The sequence below is a fragment of the Diabrotica virgifera genome, chromosome 10, assembly GCF_917563875.1.
Source record: "Diabrotica virgifera virgifera chromosome 10, PGI_DIABVI_V3a".
Classification (NCBI taxonomy): Eukaryota; Metazoa; Arthropoda; class Insecta; order Coleoptera; family Chrysomelidae; genus Diabrotica; species Diabrotica virgifera.
In genome coordinates, this window is record NC_065452.1 from 61,616,102 (window position 1) to 61,631,380 (window position 15,279).

The 15,279-nt window shown below is 31.6% G+C and overlaps 1 protein-coding gene and 1 long non-coding RNA gene across 2 annotated transcripts in view; one reads left to right on the plus strand and one right to left on the minus strand.

Annotated features, from left to right (window-relative positions):
- The window catches only part of LOC126893032 (uncharacterized), a 451,467-nt gene that overhangs the window by 398,443 nt on the left and 37,745 nt on the right, over positions 1 to 15,279 (plus strand). The gene's annotated exons all lie outside the window — the stretch shown is intronic.
- Positions 308 to 1,351, minus strand: LOC126878503 (uncharacterized). Its single transcript, XR_007695681.1, has 2 exons — positions 937 to 1,351; positions 308 to 638 (listed from the first exon to the last, which is right to left on the minus strand). It is a non-coding gene; the product is annotated as an uncharacterized LOC126878503 (long non-coding RNA).

Genomic DNA, 15,279 nt, shown 5'->3' on the forward strand with positions numbered 1-15,279 from the left:
ATGTAACCTAGCGACAAGAACAAACATGATAATAAGCTCAACAAAATTTGAACACCCTAAAATGCATAAAGTAACATGGAGGTCACCTGATCAGAAAACGTATAGCCAAATTGATCACATACTAATAAACATGAGGCGATAAACTACCCCAGATGATTGAAATAATATTCGAGAATAATATTTCAATCAACTATGATAGCTATCGTCTACCCTAGACTAGCTCAATCTCCCAAGTTGTGAGTCCACCTTGTCCTAATCAAAAACATGAACAATGAAAATGCAGAATGGAGCAAATAAAACAATAATATTTAACTAATCATGTTTATTTTTCATAAAAGACATAATTAAAGTATCAAAAAAATAATTTACAAGACCTTGCCGAAACTTTACAGATCAGAGATTATACTTATCGATGGCACTTGGTATCTGTCTGCGGGTTCTTGGTGTCTTGCTGTTGTTCTGCAACGGGCTCTGGCGACGTGGATGTTCTGGCCACCAGGCCTACAGGTGTTGGTTGATGGTGTGGTGTCTATGCTAAATTACTGTAGCATCGCCGGCGATATTGGGGGCTCCAGGTTCAGGGAGTCCTCCCACGAGGTGAAGGGTTGTCCGGTGAAGATTCTTATTTGTCCAGAAAACTAGAATACATACAGGTACATTAGACACCAAGAATAAATGAAAGATATCCTTGCCATTCCAAGAAATAATCCAGAAATGTTGCAGAAAGGCAAGGTTAAACAAAATGAATAGTATTAAATAATGTTAGTAGTTAAATAGTTGTGGATTACTACACACATATGAAGATAATAGATAATATAAAAATTTTACCATGTGGTACAACAATAAAAAGTACGAAAAGTAAGGTTAGATAGGAACATAAAAAAGATTACGGATATAGGCTTAGAAAAATATGTACATTTATATTTAAACACTTACCCCAATTAAGAACGTCTGTTTGAAAATGTGGCTATGAGGCCAGACATTGCCTTAAGTAGATTTTAGAATTTAATGAAAAAATATTCTTCATTTTGACAAAGAGAAAGGGTTTGACTTGACATTGACAGAGTTCGTGAGTGGGGGCTTAAAATTTGAAACGAGAGACGACAGTGCAAAGGTGGCTATGACAGTGCGAAGTCACTGTCATGAACCACAGAACGATTGAATAAGAATGTGAATTCTGAGATAGAACAAGAATGTTGAGATATGCCTATAAATACCGAAAGAGGGCGCCAACCAATTTTTAACGGGAAAAAAGGTAAAACAAATAGAAGAGGATTATTATTAAAGAATTATTAAAGAAAATAGAATAAAATAATTATTTGAAAATAAAATAGCAAAGATGTGACGTTTGTAACGTTACAAACAGAAGAAAACAATCTTCAATGAAGGACGTGAGAACATTCAGAGGTGCGTGTGCGGATTCAGACCACTGTACGGTCGCAGCCACCATAAGACAAAAAGTTAAAATCCAAACTAAACAGAAAAATCAGCAGAAAAAATGGAATGTCAATAAATTGTAGAATGCAGATATTAGAAAAAAATATGAAGAAGAAGTAACAGTGCAAATAAGAGAGAAATATAAAGCAGAGGACATCAAATCAGAATGGGACATGATCAAAAATCAATAGAAGAAGCTGCAAAAAAGCAGGTAGGCAAACACCAGAAGAAAACAAAAAACGAATGGTATAACAACGAATGTAAAGAACTAACAGCACAAAAGGTGCAAGCAAGAATTAAATGGCTGAGAACGGATAACGAGGAAGACAGAGAAAGTTATGAAAAATTAAGAAAGGACGCTAAGAAAATTATAAGACAAAATAAAAGAAGATGGGCAGATGAAAAGATGCAAGAAATAGAACAGGAAAGAACAAATAGAAACACGAAACCTTTCTATAAAAATATTAAAGAACAAACCAAAAAATACAAAGGTAAAACAAACGGAATAAAAAATAAAGAGGGAATAGTCATTGTAGAAGACAATGAATATAGGCAGGTATGGACAGATCACTACAGAGAACTCTTGACGGAGGAATACACTGGAGAAAAAATGCACGAAGAAGAGGAAATGGTGGACGAAGAAGTAGACGAAATACACATTGAAGTCTCAAAAGAGCCAACAATAGATGAACTCGAGGAAGTAATACAGAAGAGCAAAAATGGAAAAGCTCCAGGAAAAGACGAAATTAACATGGAACTTATAAAATATGGAGGAAAGGAACTGAAGGAAAAAATACTATCACTATTGAAAAAAGGCATATTGAAGGAAGAGAAGATGCCAGAGGACTGCGAGATAGGGCAGGTAATAACACATAAAAAGGGAGACCAACAAATTTGTGAAAATTATAGAGGAATAACACTACTAAGCATAACATATAAAATATTGACTTCAATAATAAGAAAAAGATTGTCAAAGATCACGAAGGAGAGAGTGGGACAGTACCAATGTGGATTCACAGAAGGAAGATCAACAATAGATGCTATACACACAATAAAACAAATAATGGAAAAAGCAAATGAATACAAACTGCAATTAGAAATGCTATTCATCGATTTCAAACAGGCATTTGATTCGATTAAGAGAAAACAACTAATGATTGCCCTGGAAAAATTAAAAATCCCACATAAACTCAGAAAATTAACAAATATGACAATGAGAACTACCAAAATTAGCATAAAGACGCAAAGAGGCGAAACAGATGAATTCATTATAAATAAAGGAGTAAAACAAGGGGATGCCTTATCCACGACACTGTTTAAGCTTTAGAATATGTACTACGAAATATAAACAAACGAAACCTAAGAACAAGAGGTGGACAAATAATCGCATATGTAGACGACATTGTTATTATTGCAAAAAATAGAAATATAATGAAAGAAATGCTAGAAGAAATAAAAGAGAAAGGGGAGACAATGAGACTCAGATTAAATGAATAAAAGACGAAAATATTAAGACTAGGGAAACCAGCAATAAAAGGAAAAACCAAAATAGGAAATTCAGAGTTTAAAGATGTAGAACATTTCAAATACCTAGGAGTGACAATAAGCAAAACGGGTGAAAGAATACCAGAAATAAAAGAAAAAATATTGCCAGCGAATAAAGCTTATTTTGCAAATAAAACACTACTTAAAAGCAAAATACTGTCTATTAAAACCAAGATGAGAATGTATAACACCATAATTAGATTATTATACGCAGCAGACACAATGACGATGACTAAAAAAGATGAAGAAAACTTAAGAGTAGTGGAGGGAAAGATCATGAGAACCATACTGGGACCAATCAGAACAGAGCAAAATGAATATCGAAGCCGAACAAATGCAGAGATTAAGAAAGTACTAAAAGAAGATATCGTGACCAAAATAAAGCAATGCAGAGTTAGATGGTTAGGTCACATCTGGCGGGCAGGAGATGAAGCAGTGACATATGCTATGATAGAATGGAATCCAGGAGGAAGGAAGAAAAGAGGAAGACCAAGATCAAAGTGGTTGCAAGAAGTTGAAGAAGACTTAAGAAACGCAGGAGTCAGAGAATGACGGGGAAAACTAGAGATAGGAAAAAATGGAGAGAAATCGTTAAGAAGATAACATTAGCAAAAGGGACTGATCCTCCTAAGAAATAGGATCTAGAAAGCTTTCGCGACTTAGCCCCATATCGGGGTGTACAGTCACTATATACAGGGTGTCCCAGACTAAATTAGCCACGCTATATCTCTTAAACGAATAGAGATTTTCGAATGGGACAAAAAGTGATATATTCTACTTGTAATACACTTTAATATGGCGTACAAAAAATCATCCCCTAAATATTCATCCCTTAGTTACAACCCCCAACTTTAACTTTTTTAATAGCACCCTGTACCTATATTTTTTTATAGTTCGGATGTGGTCTTTTATCGCCTGTTCAACACATTTTTTGAAAATAAAATCGGTTTGTAAATAACCAAGAAACTATCAGTTTATTTTTGTTAATTGTGTGCCCCAGACTAATTTATCCAGGCTATATTTCTTAAACGAATAGAGATTTTCGAATGGGACAAAAACTGATCTATTCCATTTGTAATACACTTTCATATGGCGTAGAAAACATTCATCCCCTAAATATTCATCCCTAACTTACAGGGTGCTATTAAAAAAAATAAGTTAGGGGTTGTAACTAAGGGATGAATATTTAGCTGATAATTGTTTTTCTACGCCATATTAAAGTGTATTACAAATGTAATAGATTAGTTTTTGTCCTATTCGAAAATCTCTATTCGTTTAAGAAATAGAGCCTGGATAAATTAGTCTGGGACACATAATTAACAAAACTAAACTGATATTTTCTTGGTTATTTACAAATCGATTTTGTTTTAAAAAAATGTGTTGAATAGATGATAGAAGACCACATCCAAAACTATAAAAATATACAGGATGCTATTAAAAAAATTAAAGTTAGGGGTTGTAACTAAGGGATGAATATTTAGGGGATGATTTTTTTTACGCCATTTTAAAGTGTATTACAAGTAGAATAGACCACTTTTTGTCCCATTCGAAAATCTCTATTCGTTTAAGAGATATAGCGTGGCTAAATTAGTCTGGGACACCCTGTATATATACAGGGTGAGGCAGATAAAAGTCCTATTAGAAATATCTCGAGAACTATAGGCAACAGGATTATGAAAATCGGTATAAAGGGGTTTTGAAGAGTGATCTATTCAATGAAAATATTTTCATCTATTTGTTACTTCCGGTTATAACGGAAGTTGCTATAACTTCGATTTTTTAAACGGGCCACCCTGTATTTTTTTACATTTTTGGATTCTCCTCGATGTCTTCTTTCTTAAAATATTAGGTTTTGTAATATTATACAGGGTAGTTTAAAAGATAATTACGATTTTTTTCTTAATTTCGTAGCAATATTTACACTCTGTAGAATTGTATTAGTTTGACATCGAAAACTCTATTTATGTTCAAATGGTTTTTCATATAGTCTATTATTGTTATTAATTAGTATTATTAGTATTGTTATTAACATAGTATGGCAAATTTTTTAATTTTAGTATATAAGGTTGGTCGAAACTCGGAATGAGTATTTTCTGAGTTTTCTTAAATGGAAGACCCTGTATTTTAGTATTGTAAGGGAATGATATGTTATATTACTTTTTTATTTCTTAAGCATTCCCTATACCGAACTGCTTTAAATTGTGAGTTACGGGTGATTCACGCCAAATATTAATTGTAACAAAAAATACGTGAAATTTTATTAGGTTGACCGTGAAAATATTCAATCACAAATAATTTTTCAGAAATGAATACATATTAATCTAGACTGATCCTTAAAATTAGCAATTATCGTTGAGCTATCAAAATAACTACGTAATTAAGATTGTTGGTTCAATTAACAATTAAGCACAAATAAAAGAAGTTAGGTATAGCGAATGCTTAAAAAATAAAAAAGTATCATAAAATATCATTCCATTAAAATACTAAAATATAGGGTGTTCAATTTAAGAAAACTCAGAGAATACTCTTTCCGAGATTCGACCAAACCTGTATACTAAAATTAAAAAATTAGCTATACTAACAATTCTTAACAATAGTAGACTATATTAAAAACCATTCAAACATAAACAGAGTTTTTGTTGTCAAACTGCTACAATTCTACACGGTGTGAATGTTGCTACGAAATTTAGAAAAAAACGTAATTATCTTTTAAAATACGCTGTATAATATTACAAAACCTCATATTTTAAAAAAGAAGATATCAAGGAGAATCCAAAAATGTAAAAATATGCAGGGTGTCCCATTTAAAAAAACGAAGTTCTAAGCAACTTCCGGTATGACCGGAAGTAGCAAATAGGTGAAAATATTTTCAATAAATAGATCACTCTTCAAAACCCCTTTACTCCAATTTTCATAATTCTGTTGCCTTTAGTTCTCGATATATTTCTAATAGGCCAGTTATCTGCCTCACCCTATGTATATATATATATATATATATATATATATATATATATATATATATATAGTTTTTCTAAGTTTCTTGAACCATACTATATTTAATTAAATTTTGTATTTCTTGGGTTTAGGTTCAGTGAATAATGTTAAAAAAAAATTGGAATTAGATTTTATTTTTCCATTTAAATCGACGTTTCGGTGGATATCTCTCACCTTTGTCAAGATTCTAAAAATGCATACAAATGAATAAAAGATGTTATTATAAAACATGTTCAAAAACTTACCTACACGTAAATCGACACACTCACAATAATGGACATATACAGAATAAAATGTGAAATCTGTTATCTCATTGCTAGATGGTATAGTAATTACTATTAATTATTAATTATGGTACAGTGACGTATCTTTTATGTTGTTATAAAATATTGCAAAGTGGATGTTTGTTACGACTTTAGGAGGTTTTTGTTTTGTTTCGGGTGTTATAATTATCATTATTTAAATGAGATTGTAATATATTCTACTTAGGTTGTTAGTGTCCTTTTTGTCGTTGATAGCATTGGTGTTTCTTTTTATTTCAATCGATTCGTATATTTCCCTCTTTTTTTTATTTTTCTCGGTTTTTAAGACTTTGATGTTATCGAAGTCAAATTTATGCTTCTTCCCATTCTCATGCTTTGTAAGCGCAGTTGTGTTGTTTTTATCGTATTTGTGGGAACGAATTCTAGATTGAAGCAGTTGACTGGTTTGCCCGATGTAGACACCTTCACAGTTAGTACATGGTATCTCGTAAACAACATGTGATTTTTTAAGTTTTGGAGTCTTTGTTTTCAATTTGGTAAAATATTTATTTAAAAGGTTGTTGCCCTTGTGAGCCACTGTTATGTTATGTTTGGCTAAAAGATGCATCAGTTGTTCAGATAAACCATTTATATACGGCAGGGTTGTATATATAGTTTTGGTGTTGTTGCTTTTGTTGTTATTAGTGTTGTTGTAAAATTTATTTAGTCTGGATTTGAATATCGATTCGATTAAATGTTTGGGATAATCATTGCTTAGGAGTGCATTTTTTGCTTTTTTTATTGCAATTGGTCTGTACTCTGGATTTGTCAGTTTAATAGATCTGTCAGCAAGACCTATAATTACGGACTTCTTCTGGGAGAACGGATGATGAGATCTATAGTTAAGATATCGTCCAGACCACGTATCTTTTGTGAACCACATAGTTTTTATTGTGTTGTTAGTACGATGTAAAGTGACATCCAGAAAATTTATTTTATTATGTTGTTCAATTTCTAAAGTAAATTTTAGTTTTGGATGGTAGCAGTTGAAATTGTCTAAAATTTCATTGATTTTATTAGTTGGGATAGCACATACACAGTCGTCGATGTAGCGGTAGAAGAATGGTATATTAAAATCTAAGTGATCTATGACAGATTCTTCTAAATCTTCCAAAACCAGCTGAGCGATGACACTGGAAATACTTGCACCCATTGCACATCCATCTATTTGTTGGTATATTTCGTCTTTGTATAAAAAGTATGTTGAGTTTAATGTTAACTCTACAGATGATTGGAATTCTTGCAATGGGAGGTCAGTGTACTTTTTTATGTCATTCCACTTCTTTTTAATGATGTCGGTGGCAAGTTTTATTGGGATATTAGTGTAGACGTAGTATTCCTGACGACTATATGTTAATATCTTTAGATGTCGTTTCACTCTACACTAATATCCCAATAAAACTTGCCACCGACATCATTAAAAAGAAGTGGAATGACATAAAAAAGTACACTGACCTCCCATTGCAAGAATTCCAATCATCTGTAGAGTTAACATTAAACTCAACATACTTTTTATACAAAGACGAAATATACCAACAAATAGATGGATGTGCAATGGGTGCAAGTATTTCCAGTGTCATCGCTCAGCTGGTTTTGGAAGATTTAGAAGAATCTGTCATAGATCACTTAGATTTTAATATACCATTCTTCTACCGCTACATCGACGACTGTGTATGTGCTATCCCAACTAATAAAATCAATGAAATTTTAGACAATTTCAACTGCTACCATCCAAAACTAAAATTTACTTTAGAAATTGAACAACATAATAAAATAAATTTTCTGGATGTCACTTTACATCGTACTAACAACACAATAAAAACTATGTGGTTCACAAAAGATACGTGGTCTGGACGATATCTTAACTATAGATCTCATCATCCGTTCTCCCAGAAGAAGTCCGTAATTATAGGTCTTGCTGACAGATCTATTAAACTGACAAATCCAGAGTACAGACCAATTGCAATAAAAAAAGCAAAAAATGCACTCCTAAGCAATGATTATCCCAAACATTTAATCGAATCGATATTCAAATCCAGACTAAATAAATTTTACAACAACACTAATAACAACAAAAGCAACAACACCAAAACTATATATACAACCCTGCCGTATATAAATGGTTTATCTGAACAACTGATGCATCTTTTAGCCAAACATAACATAACAGTGGCTCACAAGGGCAACAACCTTTTAAATAAATATTTTACCAAATTGAAAACAAAGACTCCAAAACTTAAAAAATCACATGTTGTTTACGAGATACCATGTACTAACTGTGAAGGTGTCTACATCGGGCAAACCAGTCAACTGCTTCAATCTAGAATTCGTTCCCACAAATACGATAAAAACAACACAACTGCGCTTACAAAGCATGAGAATGGGAAGAAGCATAAATTTGACTTCGATAACATCAAAGTCTTAAAAACCGAGAAAAATAAAAAAAAGAGGGAAATATACGAATCGATTGAAATAAAAAGAAACACCAATGCTATCAACGACAAAAAGGACACTAACAACCTAAGTAGAATATATTACAATCTCATTTAAATAATGATAATTATAACACCCGAAACAAAACAAAAACCTCCTAAAGTCGTAACAAACATCCACTTTGCAATATTTTATAACAACATAAAAGATACGTCACTGTACCATAATTAATAATTAATAGTAATTACTATACCATCTAGCAATGAGATAACAGATTTCACATTTTATTCTGTATATGTCCATTATTGTGAGTGTGTCGATTTACGTGTAGGTAAGTTTTTGAACATGTTTTATAATAACATCTTTTATTCATTTGTATGCATTTTTAGAATCTTGACAAAGGTGAGAGATATCCACCGAAACGTCGATTTAAATGGAAAAATAAAATCTAATTCCAATTTTTTTTTTAACATTATTCACTGAACCTAAACCCAAGAAATACAAAATTTAATTATATATATATATATATATATATATATATATATATATATATATATATATATATATATATATATATATATATATATATATATATATATATCAATAGAAAACACTTTATTTATGTTTTAATTATGGAACCTTGTAAAGCTTCCCTTGCACAAAAAATTTACTGCTTCTATTTTGTAACACCTATTTCAAAGAAAAGATTGCCGCTAGAAATCCATTCGCAACACTCCAAGTTAATTATTCCAGACTCCAACTAAATCTCTAAGTCCAAACTCGGCCACTGATGAGACTGTCTGAATACTTTACATGTGATTTAACTGGTCATAAACAAGAACAGTTAAAACCCTGCTTTTGCTCTAACAACCTAATCTTCTATATTGGATGGCACACTTTGCGATAGTGTTTATATGGAAAACAGTGGAAATGGCTATTAGACGTGCATAATCAGAAAAATTACGGACCCTTTTTGATAAATTCAAGCAGAACTAGTCGAAAACAAGTTGGCCTTGGAGACTTTCATTCAATTATTTTTCATGATTTTATTTATTTTTTATTTATTAAGCTCAACAGGTCTTGTAGGTCTAGGACTAAAACTTTTACATCACTGGTTATATTTTATTTTAACTCTTATAAATTTTATTAAATTCACTTCAGTCTTTTAAAACGCTCCTTCAACACTTTCCTCCATCTCCATCTGTCCAATGTAGTTTTTTCTATCTCTCAATGTTAATTCTCTTCAGGTCATCGTACACACTGTCATTCCATATTTTTGTTGACTTGTCTTTCCTTCTTCTGGAGTCATATTTGGATCTCAATAATATTCGTAATGCTCCATACTTTTTATTTCCTATAGTTTTTCTTGCTTTTATCTCCTACTACTCATAACTATTTTCATCCATTTTGACTCTCAGGTAATTAATTTCTTTGGCTTTTTGACCGATGTCTTTCTTCTTTTTGATGTTTTTCTTCATCTATTTGTAATGTTAGTTTATTTTCATTTTCTTTTTGGATCTCTCCTATTATCATAATTATAAGTTATCTTCTCTTCATTTATTTTAAGTCCAATTTTGTTTCGCTTCTTTAGTCATGTTTTTCAATAACTTTTATAGTTCTTTCTTGCTTGTTGCTAATAATGTTGGATCATCTGTAAATGCTATACATTGGTTGCCGTTTTTAAATATCGTTTCTTGCATGTTTATTCTGCTTTTCTTGATTATTCCTTCCGATGTCAGATTGAATGCAGTTGTTGATAGTGGGTCTCCTTGTCGTAATCCTTCCTTCGTTTCAAACTTTTTGGATGTATGCCCTTTCCATGTTGTTTTCATTGTTGTATTCTCCATCGTCATCTGACAATTTGACTTGATTTCTCCAATTCTTTCATCAGTTCGTACATCTGCTGTTTGTTTACTGTGTCACAAGCCTGCTTAAAGTCGATGAACGAAGCATATACTACTGTTTTATTTTCGTTACAGGTAGTCTGCATTTCTTATGGCAAATATTTTTGGAATTTGTCTTCTATTTCTTTCAGGTTATTTTCGTTCTAATTTATTTTCATGAATTTCTTAATTATCTCTATTTTTGTCTATTACTATCTTCGTTATTTGTGAGATTTTTAAGTATTCCTTTTTGCTTCTGCTAGTTGCCGAAATTATTCCAAAAATCCTGCTTTTGCTCTAACTACCTAATCTTCTATATTGGATGGCGCACTTTGCGATTGTGTTTATATGGAAAACAGTGCAATAAATGGCTATTAGGCGTGCATAATCAGAAAAATTACGGAGCGTTTTTAATAAATTCAAGCAAAACAGCTCGAAAACACATTGGCCTTGGAGACTTCCATCAAGTTATTTTTCCTGATTTTATATTATAGTAAAAATCACTTAATTTGCCATTGCAAGTTGAGATTTATGCCAAGTTGATCCCTCTTTTTATTTTAAAATGATATTCTTTGAAAATAATAAAACTAACTATATTACCTTGAACAAATTTTATATAAAGAATTTCTGAAACTCTTATTTTTGCGTGTTTACTTATATATATATATATATATATATATATATATATATATATATATATATATATATATATATATATATATCAATCAAATGAAATAGAGAATGTGGAGAAATCCCCTTACGAATAATTTACACATCCACCATTTTGGGTTGGGAAAATTTTTTAAATAGAATTAAAGATCCAAACACTAATTCTTAGAAATGTGTTTCGCCCTCTTCAACCTCTCTGGGCCCATCGGTAAAGATGAGAGGTTGAATATCTTTAGACACATTCCACTCACAAACAACATTCGAGACCTAGACATAGCATATATATATATATATATATATATATATATATATATTGATGTGATCTTGATTATTGATATGAGATAATATTCTTATATGTTACTTAATTTAATCAATGTATTAATACTAATCCAATTAATTAACCAGATCACATATCAATATGTTTTCAATCTCAGGGCGAATTATAAATTAATTACTTACTTCCGTGGCTTCTAAATATTTCTTAATGGTTCCTAATCGGGATAGAAAAGAAAAGAGTAAAAAAAATACACATATGGGTTACAATTATAAACAAAATATTTTTTATTTTATTTAAAAGGCAATCAATGCTTAATATTTGCTATTTCTTATTATTCTTAAACATAACATTTACAAATGGGAATCTTATTTCCTTTTGGTTTTCAATTGAAAGTTTTTATTAACATTTAACTATTAGGAGTTATTAGGAACAACTCTATTTAAGTTTGATGAAGCTTTTCTGATATTATTGAATATGTTATTCAATTTTTTATGTGGAATTTAATACGAAAATCCCATACATTCATGTCCAAACAAATGAGACTGACCTTTTCCTGGTGAACTGAAAATGTCCTCACACAAAACCCTTTCCTGCTATCCTTGGCTGCGATCAAACCTCGTCCTGGCTTCCAGTGATGTTCTCCTTTGAAAAACTAGCTCGAAGAGCTCTCGTTCCTGCTTTTGTCGTGATGCTGTGTTCTACCTTTTTCGAAACTGCTATCAGCTACCGGGACACTCTGGGCTCAAGGAGGTTCTTTTACTCTCGACCTGGCCTACTTCTCGTTCCACGATAGATACTCCACACTCACGGAACTACACCGGCTATCTCACTCCTCGAACACTACCGTCTACTACTCGACTTCACTTCTCGACAGCTCAAAACATTCTGCTCTCACTTTGTCATCCATTCCCCTACTTTCTAAATATCCCTTCCAGATTCACAAATTAATCTTCCACCACCAACTCTCATTCGTAATATTCCTCAAAACCAATTTTTAATCTTTCTAAATATGCTTAATGGATTTCAAAAGAAAATATTTAATTCCCATTCTAAAATACTTTCTAACTATTTACAAATTTTAATGACCTATTCTCTCTTTCAAATGAGTCTTATTTAGCATAGGCTAATGATCGAAACCTTCCGCGAAAAACGATAATGAACTATCATCTATTTCACTGAGTTTTATTTAGCATAGGCTAATGATCGACCTTCCGAGAAGAACGATAATGGTACGCGTCATTCACTTTGTTTATCTAAGCACATTGTTCCGAGTTTCGTACGCTTATTCTAATCACTTCTTAAAATTAAATATAACAATTTGTTGTATACAGGTTGTTCTAAATTTATATGCCCGAGGTTGAGAAAATTAAAAATATTTTATATTAAATTGAACTCTGTTTATAATTATCAAAATTTAATTTTCATATCAAATAGAAATATAACAAATCCCCGCCTTGTATTCGATAAAATTTATCTGCATTTTTAAATAAATTTTCTCGAGGCAAAACCAACTCCCTGTATATTTCCTTACTTTAATCTACGTCTTATATCCTAACTTACTATCTACTTCATGTAATTCTGTCTTTTATTCGTGATATTTGTATACATCGTGAATATTATAAATTCCTCGGATCTTTTCCGAGTTCCTGTGCTGTGACGTTCCGCCCCTTATAGAATCGATTATTGATGGGAAGATATTATTTAACTATCCAAAATATTATTTAATTATTTTCAGAATTATTTTCTTTCAATGTTTATTCAAATAGAACTTAAACCCATCTCAGAATTTTTAAATGCTTGATGACGTCACATTTAAAACGTGGCAACATTGGTTTCCCCACTTTGACAGCCAATGCTTAGTAGAGGGGTACGAAGGATTCAGCTGTGAACGTGAGCCTTGGATTGCCATTGTTTCTCGAGTGTTCGGTCTGAATCGTAGTGTGCGGGGTCATTAGACTCAATTATTCACCTCTAATTCTCAGTTCCAAATTGATTAAATATTACAATAAAAGTATAGTGAAGTTATCCAGCAGCAGTGGATTTGAAGAATTTTAGAGCATACTATATCCAATGAGTTCTACCCCGGTAAATACACATTTTATTAAGTATTTTATTCAGCCATTTTGGAAGTCCTTGACATTTGCTAACTAAGTTTCACATAGTCTATTTTCATGGTTTTTATGTTTTATTTTCATGGATCAAACTCATCTAGAGATAATTCAATATTCGTTGTTAATTTGTGCTTCCAGTTGGAAAATAGAGCTAATTTAAACTCCATTTTTTATATTCCTTTCAAGTCTACAGAACTCCTATCTTTTGAACGATGATCAAATAAGTATCCATCGCTTAGTCTTACTATATTTCATCCTTGTATAATATATCTATATACCGGTGTATATATTATAATAAAATATTCTTTCACAGTAATTATATTTTGTATTTCAATTGGAAATTACTTGTGTTATTTGACCAAGGTCATCTGATAGCAACCTGATAAAAGGTCAAGCTGTCTAGTCATTCAAGTTTTTGGACTTAATGACCTATTTCTTCTTATTCCCACAGGAATAAAAACACCTCCTCGTATCTCTTGCTTCTTTTTTTTTGACATTGGTAGATTGGTAGTAACACCACACTGTGTTTTTTTTAGCACCTACCATGAAATCTTAAAGCCACCCTACAACAACACCAAGGCCAGACCACACAGAGAGAAACAATCAATAGGCGACCAGCCTGGATTATTTCCACATTTTCTTTTTTTTGAGTACCTCCAGCTGCTTTCCAACAGTTTTGAGTACCTTCAGCTGCTTTCTACCAGTCTTCCTCTCCTGTACCTCCAGCAGGACAGCTGCTAGCGAGAGTTAGCACCCTTGGGTGCTCATTACATCAACTTCAAGATTAGGAAAGAGTGGTTTGTTTGGGAACATTTACTGTGCTCTTATTAAAGACAGACTGGTTTTGTGATATTTAGTACATTTTTTTTTATAGTTCAATTGCACACACATTTTTCCTGCTTTATATTTTTTATAGGTTTTTTTTTCTTTACAACATAATATTTAATTGATAGCGTTCCCCAACACTCTGCAATCTATAAAGGTATAAATTTCTGAGCTCAGATATTTTCCCTGATAATAGTAGTCGGTACTCTTATCTTGATTATTTTTAGGCTGTGTTCCACTTTTGTATAATTATTTAAACTCATTCCATTATTTTAGTATATGTTTAATTAAATTTTTAAAAATTAACTTCACATATTAGTCAAAATTGTAATTATTAACTTTATTTAACTTGAACTTATTAACTTTACTTAACTTTAACTTATTAACTTTATTTAACTTTAACTTTAATTTATTAAATTCATATGAACTTCTGGATTCTAATCCCTCAGATTAGTTTTTGGTTTCACTTGTTATTATTACTATTATAAACCACGAGTTAGGAAAAGGATCTGTGTATCCACTCGTAGGTTTATTTATTCAATAAGGCTTGTGCCTGTCCCACTCACAGTGAGGTATTTATATGTTATATATAGTATCAGGTAGTATTTAATTAAGGTGTACGTATTATAAACGTACAATTATTATTTGGTGAGGGTTCTACTAACCTAGTTGTAAGTTGTACTTCCTGTATTAGAGGTACCCGTAGTCAGTTTTTCTAACCTTATAAAGAGTATTCTTAGATCATAGTTGTATGATGATTTTGTAATTGACTTTCACTAGTATCACTTTTTCCTGTCATGTTA